The sequence below is a fragment of the Heptranchias perlo genome, chromosome 20 (assembly GCF_035084215.1).
Source record: "Heptranchias perlo isolate sHepPer1 chromosome 20, sHepPer1.hap1, whole genome shotgun sequence".
Classification (NCBI taxonomy): domain Eukaryota; kingdom Metazoa; phylum Chordata; class Chondrichthyes; order Hexanchiformes; family Hexanchidae; genus Heptranchias; species Heptranchias perlo.
In genome coordinates, this window is record NC_090344.1 from 7,701,179 (window position 1) to 7,719,653 (window position 18,475).

General features: G+C 43.8%; 1 protein-coding gene and 3 non-coding genes across 4 annotated transcripts in view; 2 read left to right on the top strand and 2 right to left on the bottom strand.

Annotated features, from left to right (window-relative positions):
- The window catches only part of LOC137335599 (zona pellucida sperm-binding protein 4-like), a 40,097-nt gene that overhangs the window by 4,383 nt on the left and 17,239 nt on the right, over positions 1 to 18,475 (top strand). The gene's annotated exons all lie outside the window — the stretch shown is intronic.
- On the bottom strand, positions 7,614 to 7,687 carry trnan-guu (transfer RNA asparagine (anticodon GUU)). Its single transcript has one exon. It is a non-coding gene; the product is annotated as a tRNA-Asn (tRNA).
- On the top strand, positions 13,782 to 13,849 carry trnas-uga (transfer RNA serine (anticodon UGA)). Its single transcript has one exon. It is a non-coding gene; the product is annotated as a tRNA-Ser (tRNA).
- On the bottom strand, positions 18,042 to 18,115 carry trnat-agu (transfer RNA threonine (anticodon AGU)). Its single transcript has one exon. It is a non-coding gene; the product is annotated as a tRNA-Thr (tRNA).

Here is an 18,475-nt window from a genome sequence, read left to right on the forward strand (position 1 = left end):
TGTTAGGAGTTGTCTATTGGCCCCAAACAGTAGTGGAGATGTAGGAGAGGGCATTAAACAGGAAATTAGAGACACAGGCAAGAAAGGTAAACCACAATCAGACTTAAATTTACATACAGCTTGGTCAAACCAAATTAGCAATAATACAGTTGGGGAGGAATTCCTGGAGTCTAGAAATAAATCATGTACACTCATACATTGAGGAACCAACTAGCGAACAGGCGATCTGAGATTGGGTATTGTGCGATGAGAAAGGATTGATTCACAATCTTGTGCGGGCTCCCTCAGGGAAGAGCGACCATTACATGATAGAATTCCTCATTAAGATGGAGAGTGAAGTAGTTAAATCCGAAACTAGGGTGCTGAATCTAAATGAAGGGAATTACAAAAGTGAGTTGGCTAGGGTAGATTGGAGAACTTGACAAAAAGGGATGATGGTGGATAGGCAATGGCTAATATATAAAGAACATGTGGAGAAATTATAACAATTATTAATTCCTGTCTGACACAAAAATAAAACAGGAAAGGTGGCTCAACCGTGGCTTATAAAAGAAATTAGCCATTGGTTCCAAAGAGGAGACATATAAAATTGCCAGAAAAAGCTGCAGGCCTGAGGATTGGGAGCAGTTTAAAATTCAGCAAAGGTGGACTAAGAGGGGGAAAAGTAGAGTAAGAGTAAACTAGCTGGCAACACAAAAACTGACTGTAAAAGTTTCTATAAATGTCAAGAGAAAAAGATTAGTGAAGACAAATGTAGGTCCCTTACAGTCAAATGCGGAACAAAGAAATGGGAGAACAATTAAACACATACTTTGGTTCTGTCTTCAAAGGAGGACACAAACAACCTTCCAGAAATGATAGGGAAGTAACGGTCTACTGAGGGAGAAACTGAAGGAAACCAGGATTAGTTTTAAAGAAAAAGTGCTCGGGAAATTAATGGGGCTAAAGGCTGACAAATCCCCAGGGCCTGATAATCGACATCCCAGAGTACTAAACGAAATGGCCCTGGAACGAGTGCAGGCATTGGTGATCATCTTCCAAAATTCTACAGACTCGAACAGTTCCTACAGATTGGAGGGTGGCAAATGTTACCCCACTATTGAAAAAACGAGGAAGAAAAAACATGCAATTACTGATCAGTTAGCTTAACATCAGTCGTGGGGAAAATGCTCGAGTCTATTTTAAAAGATGCGATAACAGAACGCTTGGAAGGCATTAACGGGATTGGACAAAGTCAGCATAGGTTTATGAAAGGGAAATTATGCTTAACAAATCTACTGGACATTTTTGAGGAGGTAACTTGTAGAATAGATAGGGGTGAACCAGTGGATATGGTGTACTTGGATTTTCAGAAGGCTTCTGATAAGGTCCCACACAAGAGGTTAGTGTGCAAAATTAAAGCACATGGGATAGGGGGAATATACTGGCATAGATTGAGAATTGGTTGACAGACAGGAAAGAGTAGGAATAAATGGGTCTTTTCCCGGGTGGCAGGCAGTGACTAGTGGGGTACCGCAGGGATCAGTGCTTGGGGCCCCAGCTGTTCACAATATATATCAATGATTTGGATGAGGGAACGTAATGTAACATTTCCAAGTTTGCAGATGACACAAAGCTGGGGTGGAATGTGAGCTGTGAGGGGGATGCAGAGAGGGTCCAATATGATTTCGACAAGTTGGGTGAGTGGGCAAGAACATGGCAGATGCAGTATAACGTGAATAAATTAGGTTATCCACTTTGGTTGTAAAAACAGAAATGCAGATTATTATCTGAATGGTGATAGATTGGGAAAATGGGGAGGTGCAACGAGACCTGGGTGTCCTTGTACACCAGTCACTGAAAGCGAGCATTCAGATGCAGCAAGCAGTTAGGAAGACGAATGGTATGTTGGCGTTCATTGCAAGAGGATTTGAGTACAGGAGCAGGAATGTCTTACTGCAGTTGTACAGGGCCTTGGTGAGACCACATCTGGAGTATTGTGTGCAGTTTTGGTCTCCATATCTGAGGGAGTGCAACGAAGGTTTACCAAACTGATTCCTGGGATGGCAGGATAATGTATGACTAGGCCTATATTCACTCGAGTTTAGAAGAATGAGGGGTGATCTTATCGAAACACAATAATTCCATCAGCACAAGATGCAGGGAGGATGTTCCCGTTGGTTGGGGAGTCCAGAACCAGGGGTCACAGTCTCAGGATAGGGGGTATGTCATTTAGAACCGAGGTGAGGAGAAATTTCTTCACTGAGGTTGGTGAACCTGTGGAATTCTCTCCCACAGAAGACAGTGGAGGCCAAGTCATTAGACGTGTTCAAGAAGGAGATCGATATATTTCTTAATGCTCAAGGGATCTGGGGAAAAAGCGGGAACAGGGTACTGAGTTAGACATCAGCCATGATGATTTTGAATGGCGGAGCAGGCCAGATGGGCCGAATGATCTACTCTTGCTCTTATTTTCTATGTTTCTATGAAATTGATAAAGATACAACAGTCTGAACCCCCAACAGAATATGACGTGTAGCATAGATATTAATGAGAGGAAGTGAGAAGCGTTCCCGTGAATTGGCTCCGTGGCTTAGTTGGTTAAAGAACTCCGGTCCTAGATTCAACTCCCCGTGGTGCTTTTGTGGAATTTATGATGTGTCGTGAATTTGACCAGCAAAAACATCGTGCGGTGTTTGTACTTTGTTCACGGTCCAATACGGAACTTCTCAGAATATCTCTTCAAAATGCCATTTTATTTTACAGACTGACCTCTCATAGAATGTGAGCGTAACATCTTAATGTCAGGACACGTTCTTGTTTCTGGGCTCGTTGAGGTCGGGTATAATTCTCGATTCGAGGTTCATATTCCGGAGAATCCCCAATTTAGCCTGAGAATTTTTATCTTGAGTTGCGGTTCAGACTTTGCAAAGAGGGAAAAGAAGTCCCCAAATCACTCCACCTGAATCTCAAACGCTTTCGGAAGAAGTTCAGTTCAAACAATCACCACCTTTCAAGGCACGTCAAAGACCTACACTTTCATTGAACGAGCTTTGCTTGCAATTGCATTCGACCTTGAAACCGGTCTGGCCTTTCATCTCACTGAAGCAGAGTCTGGCCGCTTTGTATCTGTGAGCATGTCACTGACGAGGTTTGCTTGATATTGGTCTCTTTCAACTTTAAAAATTTTACCAAGCCTCGGAGAAGAAACCGAGAAACCGAGTAGGGAGAGGTTGGATTGACTGAGACTTTTTTCCCTGGAGAGTAGGAGGTTTAGGGGTGAACTGAAAGAAGTCTATAAAATAATGAGGGGCATCGATAAGGCAGATCGTCAAAATCTTTTCCCAAAGGTAGTGGAGTCAAAAACGAGGAGGCATAGATTTATGGTGAGAGGGGAGAGATACAAAAGGGTCCAGAGGGGCAATTTTTTCACTCAAAGGGTGGTGAGTGTCTGGAACGAGCTGCCAGAGGCAGTCGCAGAGGCGGGTACAATTTTGTCTTTTAAAAAGCATTTGGACAGTTACATGGGTAAGATGGGTATAGAGGGATATGGGCCGAGTGCAGGCAATTGGGACTAGCTTAGTGGTATATATTGGGCGACATGGACATGTTGGGCCGAAGGGCCTGTTTCCATGTTGTAAACTTCTATGATTCTAATCGAATTGTCCCTGCAAGTGAAGAATTGAAGGGATTGGTGCAACAAGCAGATCTGGAAAATGCACAGGTGCGGTCGCTCAGGAATTTCAAATCCACCCTCTCGCCACTCAGCGATCATATTAACTGACCTTGACACTGGCCCAGTGTCACCGCGCTGAAATCGAGTATTTCTCCGGCACGTTTCTCTTAACTTCACAGTTGCTGGTTCAAGAGTGAAGAACGGCTCGTTGTATTTTCACACCTGCAAGCTTCAACCAATCATTTTGGAGAAGTAAACTGACAGGAGACAACTGTTATATTGGTGGCTGCAATCTTAAAGTTTAGCTCAGTGAGTTATTGGTTTAGCAGGTGATCTCTTCGTCTGTTTCGCTGGTGCTATCACTTAGCGAGAAAGTTTGATGGTTCGAACCCTTATTTCATTTTCCCGAAGGATTCATCGCCTCAAATTTCCAGGGTTTCAATGTGTGTTTGGTCTGCAAGAAAATGTATCGTGATCATTGCCGGCTGAGCAGGACTGATATTCCACCATTTACCCTGTGGTCGGAGAGCAGGCACATCAATCATATAAAGGAATGGAACTTTGGCTTCACGGAAATCACAATTCAGAACCCATTTCTTTTATGCGGGTTTATTTTAAATCTGTTAAATCCTGCCTCAAATATTAGACTCAGGACTGTCACACAAACAGGTTAAATCTTCATAGAATATTTACGACAGTCATGTTTAGACTGGACGCCGCACGGCCACTTTGCTGTCAGTGAAGAGAGACAAGAAAGACCAAAGTGCCGTTTGCCCCTCTCACTGTGGCCGTGAAGGACTGTGTCCAGGCTGAAGTTCTGTTCCCACCGGATGATCCTCCCCCCAGATTGTCCTTTGTGAGCTCTCGTCAGGTGATGCTAAGCACTCACGTGGGAAAGACCAAAATCTACAACAAAGTGTTTAAAACAAAGCTGATTTATTTAACAGATATCCAGAATATTAAACTCCAGCCCAGTTATAGGGGTTATTAACATCAGCAGAAACAACCCCCAAATATCAGAATGAACATGGTTCAGTCCTGGATATGATTAACAGCAGATGCCGACCCCTGCAGTCACTTGTGAACTCGCTGGTGTCTCATCACGTCTGATGACTGAGCGAATCCCTTCACACACATAGAATCATAGAAAGTTACAGAACAGAAGGAAGCCATTCGGCCTATCGTGTCTATGCCGGCCGAAAACGAGCTATCCAACTTAATCACACTTTCCAACACTACGTCATGCACTATAATCTGAATTTACGCTTCTAATTCACTTGTTTTATTTCTTATGCTACGTACATTAGTGTATAGAACGTTTAATTGGGCATTGGAACTTGTCCTACCCTTATGCCCTGATGTTGTGTTTAACACACTTGGTAAATAAGGTTGGTGAGCTGCAGACACAAGTGGTAACATGGGATTATGTTATAGTGTCAATAATGGAGACCTGGCTCAAACACTTGGTCCATAGCCCTGTAGATTACGGCACTTCAAATGCACATCCAAGTACTTTTTAAATGAGTTGAGGTTTTCTGCCTCGACCACCCTTTCAGACAGTGAGTTCCAGACCCCTAACACCCTGTCCACTTCTGTGTATCCTGTTACTTTTTCACTGCTGTCCGGAAGTCGATGAACAACTCCCACCAAAGTCTTGTATTCTATTCTGTTACTAATTTCTACGCAAAGCCTTTCTACTGCGTGCTCACCTTGACTGATACGTCTTCTTTCTTATGCAGTAATAGTATCCCTCCTCAATATCGCTACTCCACCGCCTTTTCCAATGTCCCTATCCTTTCTCAACGGCTTATAACTTGAAATATTTATCTGCCAGTCATGCCCAGTTTGTGGTCAGGTCTCAGTGATGAGCACTACGTCATGCACTATAAGCTGAATTTACGCTTCTAATTCACTTGTTTTATTTCTTATGCTACGTACATTAGTGTATAGAACGTTTAATTGGGCATTGGAACTTGTCCTACCCTTATGCCCTGATGTTGTGTTTAACACACTTGGTAAATAAGGTTGGTGAGCTGCAGACACAAGTGGTAACATGGGATTATGTTATAGTGTCAATAATGGAGACCTGGCTCAAACAAGCGGAGGAGTGGCCACTTAAATATTCCTGGCTACAACGTATTCAGGAAAGGCAGGGAAAAAAAGGAGGTGGGGTGGGGGGGTAGAGGGGAGCAGGTACGATTGATCAAAAATACTGTTACAGAGGTAGAAAGGGCCGCCATGCTGAAGGGTTCAAAGGCAGAATCTATTTGTTTAGAATTAAGGAACAATTGAGGAGCTATTACGCTGGTGGATGCATTCTTTCGGCGACCAAATAGTGAGAAGGAGATAGAAGAGCAAATTGCAGAAAGATGCAATAATTTTAGAGCAGTGATAAAAGGGAACTTAATTTATCCGAATATAGACTGGGAAATGGCAGTGTAAAAGTCAAAGGGGGCGAGCAATTCCTGAAATGTGTCCAAGAGAACTTTCCGAATCCGTATGTTTTCACCCCAACGAGGAAGGAAGCAGTGTTGGATTTATTTCGGGGAAAGAAGTGGGGCAAGTGGAGCATGATTCAGTGGGGGAGCATTTGAAGCAGGTTTAGTGTAGTTCTGGAAAATGCAAGGAAAAATCAAGTATGAAAATACTCAACTGGGAAGAGCGAATTTCAGCGAGTTGAAAAGGGATCGGGTCCAGGTGGATTGGAATCAATGATTGGCAGGTAAAACAGTAAATGAGCAATGGAAGGCTTTGAGTGAGGAGATAGTTCTGGTACAGACCGGACACATTCTTACTCGGGGAAAGGTTGGGCATGCAAAACTCCAGCTCCCTGGATGACAACAGAGTATTTGAGACAGCATTTTGTACATTCTGAACACCAATGTCCGAACAGGTGCGCCCGCGGTTATCAACCACAACCTTCAGTGCGATGAAATCCGAGAGTGGTTTCAAAATCAATTGCGATTGCAAGTAGAATGCATTCAGAGGACGTGAGATTATTGAGATACCTCCAAACACCCTGCCAGCTTGAACAACAGCTCAAGATCAAAAGTCGGGGGGTAAAAAAAAATGAGGGCTCGTCCGGGATTTGAACCCGGGATTTCTCACATATTTCAAACAACAAACCCGAGGCGAGAATCATACCCCTTGACCAACGAGCCCGCTGGGGGAAAAAACGCAACAAGCAGTAGTTTCTGAGTATCAGCGGCCACTTTCCCCAAATCTCCCTTAAAGTCCCGGAAATAAAAATGTGTCCGTACATTAGTGAAGAATCATGAAGCCAATTTCTTCACTGCTGGGTTTTGTTTAGGGCTCCTGACGCTGATAAAGATGATTGGGGACAGTTGATGAGTTAATGGTTGTAAGGGCGCAGATACTCCGGTGCAACGGTGCAGATACTCCAGTGTGAGGGTGCAGATACTCCGGTGTGAGGGTGCAGATACTCCGGTGTGAGGGTGCAGATACTCTGCTGTAAAGGTGCAGATGCTCGGATCCAAAGGTGCAGATACTCCGGTGTAAGGGTGCAAATACTCCGATTTAAGGGTGCAGACACTCGGATGTGAGGATTTGTTGCCGCGACTGAAATGCGGCTTAGAACTGTTGTTATTATCCAAGGCAGCGCTGCAGGATCCTTTCATGATCTCTCACAAATCAACTGAAACCGTTCGGAATGTGAATACAATTTTGCGTTTCCAAAATAAAATGGAGTGACATTCATTGTGGAAACAGTCTGGCGTCACTCACTGCAGAAATATCCATGTCAGAGTGAAGCGGCTCTCCTGCAACCTTCGGACCTTGTCTGTCAAGAAGAATTCAGATTTCGGCGAAGCCAATCACAGGTCAAATGGTGGAAGATCGGCAGTGTTCAGCTGGCCATCGAAACCGGGCATTTGTTTTGCAGCCAAAACAAACATCAGAACCAGGAAATGCGAGACCATGAAGATAAAAGTTTCCCTACCATCCCTGGGTGGGATCAAACCACCAACCTTTCAGTTAACAGCCGAACGCGCTAACCGATTGCGCCACAGAGACAGTATCCGTTTGTTACTGAACCACTGATTCAACAAGCTAAAAATTCAGGTTGCAGCGTTCAAAATAAATTCTCTCTGCTATCAGTTTACTTTTCCAAAATAAAGTGTGTGAAGTTTGCAAGAGTGAAAATCTGTGCACTATTATTCCTGAACATTAAACTCACCTTGCCATTAAACACCTGTATGTTGGAAGACTGAGTCCCCTCGTGGTCGAGAGGATTGATTTCTCGAGCTGTGATTCGCCATTCTCTATTCCAGTAATATTCAGGTTTGCTGAAAATGGGATGAGATGAAATGAGCAGGTCCGACGAGCAGGTCTGTGACACGACACGGTGTTTACAAAGTTGTCTCTTGCACTTACAGTGAAGCGGACGGCAGTTTTCACTCTTAAACCAGAAACCATGATGTTCAGAAAAAGTGTGGCCGAGACATCCGCGATTTCAGCGCGGTGACACTGGGTCAGAGTAAAGTTCAGTTCATGCGATTGCCGAGTGGCGAGAGGGTGGATTTGGAACTCCTGTGCGGCTGCACTGCGAGTTGTCCAGATCTGCTTGGAGCGATATTCACTTCAATTCATCACTGACAGGGACAATTTGATTCCAAGTTTCTTTTTCTCTGCTGCTTGGTGAGATTTCAAAAGTTGTAAACGACCCATACCGACCCCAAACTCGTCACTGACACTCTGACAGATGGAACGCGGTCACACTCTTCACTTCAGTGAGATGAAAGCCGGGAGCGATTTCACGGTCGAATGCAATGGCGAACAAAACTCATTCCAAGAAAGTGCAGGTCATTGAGGTGCCTTTAAATTCCTGATTGTTTGAACTGAACGTCTTCCCAAAGCGTTTAAGATTCAGGTGGAGCGATTTGGGGACTTCTTTTCCATCTTTGCAAAAGTTTCAACCGCAGGTCAAGATCAAAAGTCGAGGGCAGAATGAGGCGCCTTCCTGAAATTTGAGAACCAGGGAAGCAGACTTTAGAGCAAGGTTCTGTTTATTGAGAAAAAGCAGATAATATATTCATTCCGGAACGATCCAGAATCTGATCAGCTCGAAAAGTAACGGTTACCCCGTGATTTGAACACGCAGCCTTCTGGTGACGCAATAAGTCATGAAGATTGAAGCAGGAAGTTGAAAAGTGGGAATTGATCGATTCAGTGAGTGGGCAAAACTGCGGCAAATATAGTTCAATGCGGGGTGAGCGAGATCATCCAATTTAAATCTAAGAAAGATAAATCAGAATGTTTTCTAAATGGTGAGAAACTAGGAACTGTGGAGGAGCAGAGAGATTTAGGGGTCCAAGTACAGAAAGCGCTACCAACTAGCGGACAGGTACAGAAATTAATTAAAATGTCTAATGGACCGTCAGTACGGCCGGTTAACTCAGTTGCTTAAAGTATGTTGTAACGCCTTAATCACGGATTCGATTCTTATAATTTACTTTATTTATTTCGGCTTTTTATAACTTTTAAAATCGAAGCTTTACAAAAAAATATATCAATACAGATTCGAGGGGACAGTTTTTTGAATGACATCCATTGTCACTTTGCCCCTGGACCGGAGAAACACGTCTTTCTTTTTATTCGGGATTTTTTGGCAACTGACCCTGTGGTGCAATGGCGAGTGTGTTGGACTTCTACTTGTTTTGTTTGATAAGCCATTCAAAGGTTGTGGATTCGAGTTGCAACGGCGTTGGATTTTAGTTCGGGAGCTGGGAAGTGAAATTTTGCAGCAAAACCACAACAGGATCATTAATGTCCGTCAAGGATGTGAAACTGCCCCCTACACTTCATCTCACACAAGGGGATCCAGTCACACCCGGATTCATGATTCTTAATCCACTCTGAGCTGGATTGGCGAAACTCGCTCAAGGAGGAGACTCTTCATCTGCTCAGACCGAAAGTCAATCTGCTGGACTTCCGGCTCTGTCAGACTGAATGTTCCTTCAGACAGGTTTCTAACTGGACACAATCATCCTGCTGCCGTACGAGCATTGGTGCTTGAGGGGTAGAATTCTTGCTTGCAGTAATTCTATTCCTGTAAAACTGGCTCCTGAAGTGTAGGATGGAAAGTATCCTGGCTGAGCGGTCAAAGGCGCTGGTTTAAAGCTCCAGTTAAATCCCACGATTTGAAGATGGATCAAAATCATAGTTTGTGTCTACAAAACCGAAGCCTCCCTCATGTAAACAAGTAATACTAAACATCACATCTGCTATTGCAACCGTGCAGTCCGGAGGAACCACTTGGCAATTCAGATAATTAAATGAATTTTGGAACACACCAATTGTACCTTCAACTCCGGTCGAAATGTTCACAAGTAAAAGGATTGTTTGATCTAGGTGAGACTCGAATTAAAAACCCCGGCATTTCCAGAGCCTGTAACTCATATAAGACCGATTGCGCCGCGAGAGCCCGGTCACTCTGATCACCTGTCACACTCTGCTGGAAAGAATATTATGGTGAGATGTCCTTACCTGTGGAAACGTGTCCTGTCCCCGTGATGAAAATAATATCTGCACTTTCACTTTCAACATCTTTCACATCCTCTGCTCCATCGCACTGCAATCGGGTTTTCTGTGAACAGGTCAAAATGGATATTTGCAGAAATTCTGTCAATGGTAAAATTCGAATGGAGAAACGCCCCAGACATTGAAACCAGCGATTTAAACCATTAGCTCACACTGCCACAAAACAGGCCAGTCTTTAAAGGTCTGTTTAATGATCAAACAAATTCATTCAAGCTGATTGACCGCATTTGACTTGTGCTGGGGTTGTTCCCCTTAGAGCAGAGAAGGTTCAGAGGAGATTTGATAGAAGTGTTCAAAGTCATGAAGGGTTTCGATAAAGTAAACAAAGAGAAGCTGTTTTAATTGACGGAATGGTCGGGAACCAGAGGACATAGATTTGAGGTGATTGCAAAAGAACAAAAGGCGATATGAGGAAAAACTTAATGACGCAGCGAATGGTTCTGATCTGGAATGCGCTGCTTGAAAGGATGGTGGAAGCAGATTCAATCGTGACTTAAAAAAGGAATTTGAAGGGGAAAAGTACAGAGCACCGGGAAAGGGCCGGGGAATGGGACTAATTGGATTGCTCTTATAAAAATCCGAAACGGGCTTGATGAGCCGAACAGCCTCCTTCTGTGCTGTAACCATTCTATGATTCGATGGACAGAAGCGGTCTGAATGAATGGGCGATCGGTTGTGGGTCGCAGGGATATTTTAACTGGTTATACGATTGTATTACTGACGGCTCCTTGTTCTCGGATTATGGTTTTCATTTTGGGCGTTTCACTGTTTGATATGTGAGAGGTCCCCAGTTCAAATCCCAGAACCCTCCTGTTTCACTAATTCCAATGAAGATTCACTCATTTCTTTCTCACATCTTTTCAGCGTTGCAGAAAGCAGCATTGATTTAATCCTCGAGCATGTTTGAGGTCCAGAGGCCAGAATGCAGCCGGTTTATCGACGCAACACTCATAGAGAAAGTAAAATGTCTCACGGCGGTGTGCACATTGAAAGTGAAGGTGAATTTTTCTCAATTCAGGCGATCTCAGAGGTGCAGAATAAAAATGCTCCTTAATTGGTCGGGAATACGAACACTGTTCCCTCGCGTGGTGAGTGCAAATTCTACGAGTGAAACAGCAACGTTTGCATGGTATCGGGCTCGCTGTGTCCAGTTGGAAACCTGTTTGAAACAACATATAATTTCACAAATCTCCTCTGAGTACCTTGCGCATTCTGATTTACAGCCGTGCATTACTAGCACTCGCTGCTTGTGATGGCCGAGTGGTTCAGGCGTTAGATCTAAAACTCGACAGGGTCTTTCGGCGAAACATTGGAATGCTGCTCGCGGCGCTATTGTTTACAGTTTTGTTCAATGCTCAAATAAATATGAACTGGAGATAACGGGCCGCATTTCCTTCTCTCAGACAGATCCTCCACCGAGGCAGAGCCTTTTAATTTGGACCAATGGCCTCTTGCAAAACTTGAAGGTGCTTGAAGGAAACGTCAAAATAATCCACAACTGGAGTATTGTGTCCAATTCTGGGCACCACACTTTAGGACGGATGTGAAGGCCACGGAGAGGATGCAGAAAAGATTGTCTGGAATGGTTCCAGGGATGAGGGCCTTCAGTTACGTGGATAGACTGGAGAAGCTGGGGTTGTTCTCCTTAGGGCAGGAAGGTTAAGAGGAGGTTTGATAGAAGTGTTCAAAATCATGACGGGTTTAGATAAAGTAAATGAACAGAAACTGCTCCCGTTGGCGGAAGAGTCGAGAATCAGAAGACACAGATTTATGGTGGTTGACAAAAGAACCAAAGGAGATATGAGGAAAAACGTTTTAAATCAGCGAGTAGTTATAATCTGGAATGCATCTCTTGAAAGGGTGGTGGAAGCAGATTTAATCGTGACTTTCAAAAAGGAATTGGTTAAGTGTTTGAAGGAAATATATTTGCGGGTCCACAGGGAAAGAACGGGGGAATGGGACTGACTGGATTGCTCTTAAAGAGAGCCGGGGCAGGCTCAATTGGCCGAATGGCCTCCTTCTGTGCAGTAACGATTCTATGAGTGTATGATTCCATCTCTCTCAAGCTTCATTTCAAATTCTGCTAACTTGATATTCAGGCTTTTCTTTCTTTACTTTTATCTCTCTATCTCTCCCTGTCTCTGTCACTCTCTGTTTTCCCCTGATGGACTTCTCAAGCTTCCTTGAACGGCCAAAGCTCATCGAACCTGCGACACCAGCAGCGAACGGTAAAGATCGAAAGACTGAGACGGGAGGAAAAGTAAAGGACCAACCCAGATGATGAATTCTGAGCCAATGTCCACATATTGATGTCGCTTCGGCCTCATAGTGAAATCATCAGTACTTTTAGCCCAGTATAAAAACAAAGTCTTGTATTTACAAAACGCTTTTCACGACATCAAGACCTCCCAAAGCGATTTACAGCCAATGAAGTATTTTTGAAGTGCAGTCACTGTTATACTTGTGGTGGTGTGGATAATCTGCTGATGCCATGTAGCTTGAGAGCAATTAATTCTGCAAAGTCTCACTTGATATTACAACTCGCACATTCGAAACGAATGTGGTAAAGAGATGCTAATATTGTTGATATGAAATAGTTAATGTACGTCTTCACATTGCCGTACATCGGAATAGAAAAAGTGATAGGATGGACAGAATGGTGGCCGATCGGCTGTGGGTGGCACAGAATTCTGCATTGGTTTCACCCCTCTCTTATCAGTGGCTCGTTGGTCTTGGGGATTTGCTGATTGTTATGTGAGAGATCCCGGACGAGCCCTGCGGTGTTACCATTTTTCGTTCAAAATCTCTAATTGGCTTCTCACGTCTTGTCAGCGGTGTAGTCGGCAGGATTGTCTTAATTCCAGTGCATGGAGGACAGAATGCAGAGGTTCTGTCGACGACAACACACATGGAGAAAGGAAAATGTCACAAGATGCTGTTCAGATTGAAGCTGAATGTCAACGTATCCCAATTCACGTGAACTCATGAATGGAGAATGAAAAATGCTCCTCTATTGGGTGGTGATCGAACCCGGGCCTCCCGCGCAGAAAGCAAGAATTTTATCACTGAAATAACAAAGTCCGCACAGCAGCCGGCGGTCTGTGCTCAGTTCGAAACCTGTCGAAAAGAACATACAGTCTCAGAGTTCTCCTGTCATAACCTTCTTCATTCTCTTCTGCAGCGGTGTCGGATTTCTCGCTTGCAGCAGCGATGACCCAATGATGAAGGCGTTAGACTTACAATGTGATTTTCCAACCCAGCTTGGACGCAACACACGTGGAGAATGGAAAATGTCTCGAAATGGTGCGCAGATTCAAGCTGAAGGCGAATGTCGCACAATTCACGCGATCTTATGAATGGAGAATAAAAATAATCCTAAACGAACCGGAAATCGAACCCCGGTTTCTCACGTGATAAATGAGAATTCTGTCACGGAGACAGCAAAGTCAGCACATGAACAAGCTGTAAGTTTCCAGTTGGAAACCTGTCTGAGAGAACAAAGTGTCACAGATCTCGTGTGATAACCCTACGCATTCTGATTTATAGCTGTGCATCACCAATGTTTGCAGCTGCGATGGCCGAGTGGTTAAGGCGTTGGACTTGAAATCCAATGGGGTTCGAATCCTGTTCGCAGCGCTACTTTAAAGTTTGCTCAGTGTTCAAATTGATATGAACTTGAACGAACGGACCTTGTTCGCTCCCTCAGAGAGGTGCTCCATCGCCAACGACGCTTTGAACTCGGAGCCCAATGATCTCTTGCAAAATTGCAAGACACGTGAAGGAATCTCTCCCAAGCTCCATTCTAAATTCTGCTCCTTCGCAGAACTTGACATTCATACAATTTATTTCTGTGTTTTAATCTCTCCCTGTCTCTGTCTCTTGACTTTGCCTGTTTTCTCCTGATGGACTTCTCAGGCATCGTGAACAGCGAAGAATGATGGAACCTGCAACACCAGCAGAGAAGGGTAAAGATGGAAAGTCTGAGACGGTAGGAAAAGAAAAGGTGCAACCCAGCTGATGAATTCGTAATTAATGTCCACACATTTATGTTTCTTCCCCTCACAATGAAAAAATCAGCAATTTGAGTACAGTACACTTATGGTAGAGTGTATAATATGCGGATGTTGAGACCGACAATCTTTGCCGTGGTGATGAAAGCGCCGAATCCTAAACACTAAACCCCAAGGAAACGCTGAAAATTCTTTGCTGCGAACAAGCAGGGCAACGCAGCCTTTCCTACTTGGCCCTTTGTAATTCAGGTCATTTTCCTGCCAAACAAACTGCTCGCACAAAATGGCATTTTCTGTTCGAAATAATATCGCGACAGAGGTGATGTTCAGGCAATGACATCACCAAGTGCAAGTAGGCATGTACATGAAATGGAAAGTGAGGTAAAATACGACCACAAGCTGCTGATGGACATGTTTCCATTTCCAAAATTCACGCAATGAATGCAGCTCTTGGGAAACTGCAAGGTCACGCAGGTCCATCATGAATCGTTTGAAGCAACTGGCAGTTTAAAGTGGCATCTCCTGCTGCTTCTGTGGGGAGTGAGAGAGAGGCACTGTCGGTATTTGCGTGCAGTTTGATTTTGCACAGAACTGCACAGAGAAACAGCAAATATACCGGGGCTGTGAGATGTTCTATATTATTGATATTTCACCACAGGAATATCCGCAGTCAGAAGCTGAAAAGAAGGAGAGATAAGAGGCCTGAGAATAAACACAGAGCTGAATGAAACATGAAAGAGCGAAAGAAAAAATAATGTCATCAGTTCCACTTTGTCTCGTGCGCAATCTTGGGAGTTCCCCAATGGCCTGGTGGTGAGAATTCGGTACTCTCACCGCCGCGAGGTTCGATTCCCAGTTTGGGAATTAACTTTAAAAAGAGTTATGAACTTATTAAATTAATTACATGAAGCTAATTAAATCCTGTTCGTAGTTGAATCCCTGTTTTAATCACCATGAATCAATCGATAACTTTCTATTTCAGACTGAAGGCGATGTTGACGTGGTTACCGAGAGACAGTCAAAACTTTAATAAGATTTTTATGCTTTGAATGTGATGATTTTTTTTCATTTTATAGACTGCATCTTAAGAGTGGGATTAAAAACGCAGTGGAGTCGTTGTTAAATTTAACATTAACTGGCAATTGTCGCTGTTTATCACAGGAGCGCCCGAACTGGTTCTCCGATCAAGATGAAAGTAACGCAACGAGGAACATCTGATACAACACGAAAGGCATCGGGCTGTGACAAAAATCCCCACCGTTTTGCTTTTCCAAAATAAAGGGTGTGAAATGTATTCTCTGAACATAGGAACAGTCTGGTCTCACTCACTGCAGAAATCTCCATGTCACAGCGAACCAGCTCTCCTGCTGCGAATGCGGCCTCCCTTCGGGCCTTTCGGGGTTTGTCTGTCAAGGAGAATTGTAATTACCGTGAAGCCAATGTTCCATTCCTTTATATGATTCATGTGCCTGATTCCCGACCGCAGGGTAAATGGTAGAATATCAGCCCTGCTCAGCTGGCAATGATTCCGGTACATTTTCTTGATTCCAAAACATGCGTTGAAACCCTGGAACTTTGAGACGATGAATCCTGAGGATAAAATAAAATAAGGGCTCGAACCATCAAACTTTCACGCTAACGGATAACACCGCCGAGAACAGGTGAAGAGATCACCTGCTCAACCAATAATTCACTGGGCGAAACTTTGAGATTGCAGCGACCAATATAACAACTGTCTACAGTCAGTGAAAAATGAATGATTAAAGCTTGTAGGAGTGAAAATCCAACCAGCCAGTCTTCACTCTTAAACCAGCAACTGTGAAGAAAAACATGCCGGAGAAATACTCGATTTCAGTGCGGTGACACTGGGCCAGAGTAAAGTTCATTCAATATAATTGCCGAGTGGCTGGAGGGTGGATTTGGAACTCCTGACCGATTGCACCACGCATTTTCCAGATCTGCTTGGATCACCAATCCCTTCAGTTCATCACTGAGAGGGACAACTCGATTCTCGGTTTCTTTTTCCTGACGATTGATGAAATTTTACAAATTGGAGGCGATCAATATCAAAGCTAAACACGCCACCGACATGCTCACAGATAGAAAGCGGCCACACTCTGCTTCAATGAGATGAAAGTCAAGAGCGATTTCACGGTCGAATGCAATGGCTAACACAATTCATTCAACGAAAGTTCAGGTCGTTGAGGTGCCTTTAAAGTCCTGATTGTTTCTATTGGACTTCTTCCCAAAGCATTTGAAATTCACGTGGGACGATTTGGGGACGTTATTTTCTTTTCTGCAAAAGTTTCAACTGCAGTTCAAGATCAAAATTCCTGGGACGACAGTTGTTCACAATTTATCGGTGCTGGGACCACTGCTGTTCACAATTTATCCGTGCTGGGACCACGGTTGTTCAGAATTTATCGATGCTGGCACAACTGTTGTTAACACTTTATCAGTGGTGGGACCACTGTTGTTAACACTTTATCAGTGGTGGGACCACTGTTGTTCACAATTTATCGGTGCTGGGACCACTTTTGTTCAAAATTTACATTCATGATTTGGACACGGGAATCGGAAGTACAATTTCAAAATTTAGGGAGGACACCTAATTGCGAGCTGTAGTTAATACATAGAAAAATGCGAATAATAAAGGAAGACATTCGTAAATTTGAAGAATGGGCTTGTAAATGGCAAATTAATTGCAATATTTATTATATACTCCCTTGCCTTTTTGCCCCCCCCCCACTAAATGCATTACCTCACACTTCTTCAGATTGAATTGCATTTGCCACTTTTCTATCCACCTGTCCGCTCTATGGATAACTTCCTGCAGTCGACAGCTTTCCTCCTCACTATCAACCACAGGAACAATTTTTGTATCATCTGCAAATTTCTTCATCATGCCCCCTACATTTAAGTCTAAATCAATGATCTGAACCGCGAAAATCAGGGACCTGGTACGAAGCCGCATGGAACCCCACTCGAAACAGCCTTCCGTCGACCACAACCGCTTGCTTCCTGCAACTCAGCCAATTTGGGATTCAACTTGCCAATGTCCCTTGCATCCAATGGGCTTTTACATTTTTGACAAATCTGCCCTGTAGGACTTTGTCAAAAGCCTCGTTAAAATCCATGTTGACTCCATCAATCGCGATACCCTCATCGATCCTCCTTGATACCTCGTCAATTAATTCAATTCAAACGACCATCACTTAACAAATCCACGCTGACTGTCCTTGATTAATCCGTGCCTTTCCAAATGACGATTCATACTTCAGCTCGAGTTTAGGCCGACTGGCCTGTATTTACTCGATCTATCCCTTTCTCCCTTTTCAACAATGGTACAACGTTAGCAATCCTCAAATCCTCCTGCACGACGTCTTTTGCCAGGGTGGACTGGAAAATGATGGTCAGAGCCTCCGCTATTTCCTTCCTTGCTTCTGTTAACATCCTGGGATATATTTCATCTGGGCCTGGAGATTCAGGTCGAGCGATTTGAGGACTTATTTTTCCTCTTTGCAAACGTTTGTCCCGCAGGACAAGATCACAAGTCTTGATCCAAATTCGGATGTCTTCCGGCTTTGAACCTCAAATCGTGAATTGTACCCCGATCCCAACGAGCCCAGAAACAAGAACGTGTCCTTAAATTAACGTGTTACAGACACATTCTCTGAGAGGTCTGTCTGTGGAATGAAAGGGCGTTTTTGAACAGTCATTCTGTTATCCGTTTCCTCCTGAAACCTGAACAAATACGAACACCACATTGTTATTTTGTCGCTTTATTTCATAAATTAGGTAAAATAATGAGCTGCACAAGGCACTGCTGGAAGTTGAACCCAGGATCTCCTGTTTACTGGACAGATGCTTTAACCAACTAAGCCACAGCGCCAACTGATAACATGGGGCCCCCACCTCCTCACTAATATCTATCAGCGACACTTCACTGTTGGGGGTTCAGGCCGTTTTGTCTCGGTCCATTTCGCTTGTCCGTTCACCTGTGCATCCCGACACTGACTGCATTTCTCGCTGAGTTTGTCTTTGTGTATCCTTCAGTGCGTTGATACATGGATGATTATGTGTGATTGTATTTGTGACATTATATAAATCAGGGCTTCAGGCAATTCTCGCTTTGACATTGGAGAACTATTGAGACGAACTTTACAGCGGAGTGTTGTTTATTGTGGTGCTGAAACTAAAAAAAATCGGAAGAGGAGCAAAAAGGGAAAAGGAGAAATACTTATGAGGGAAA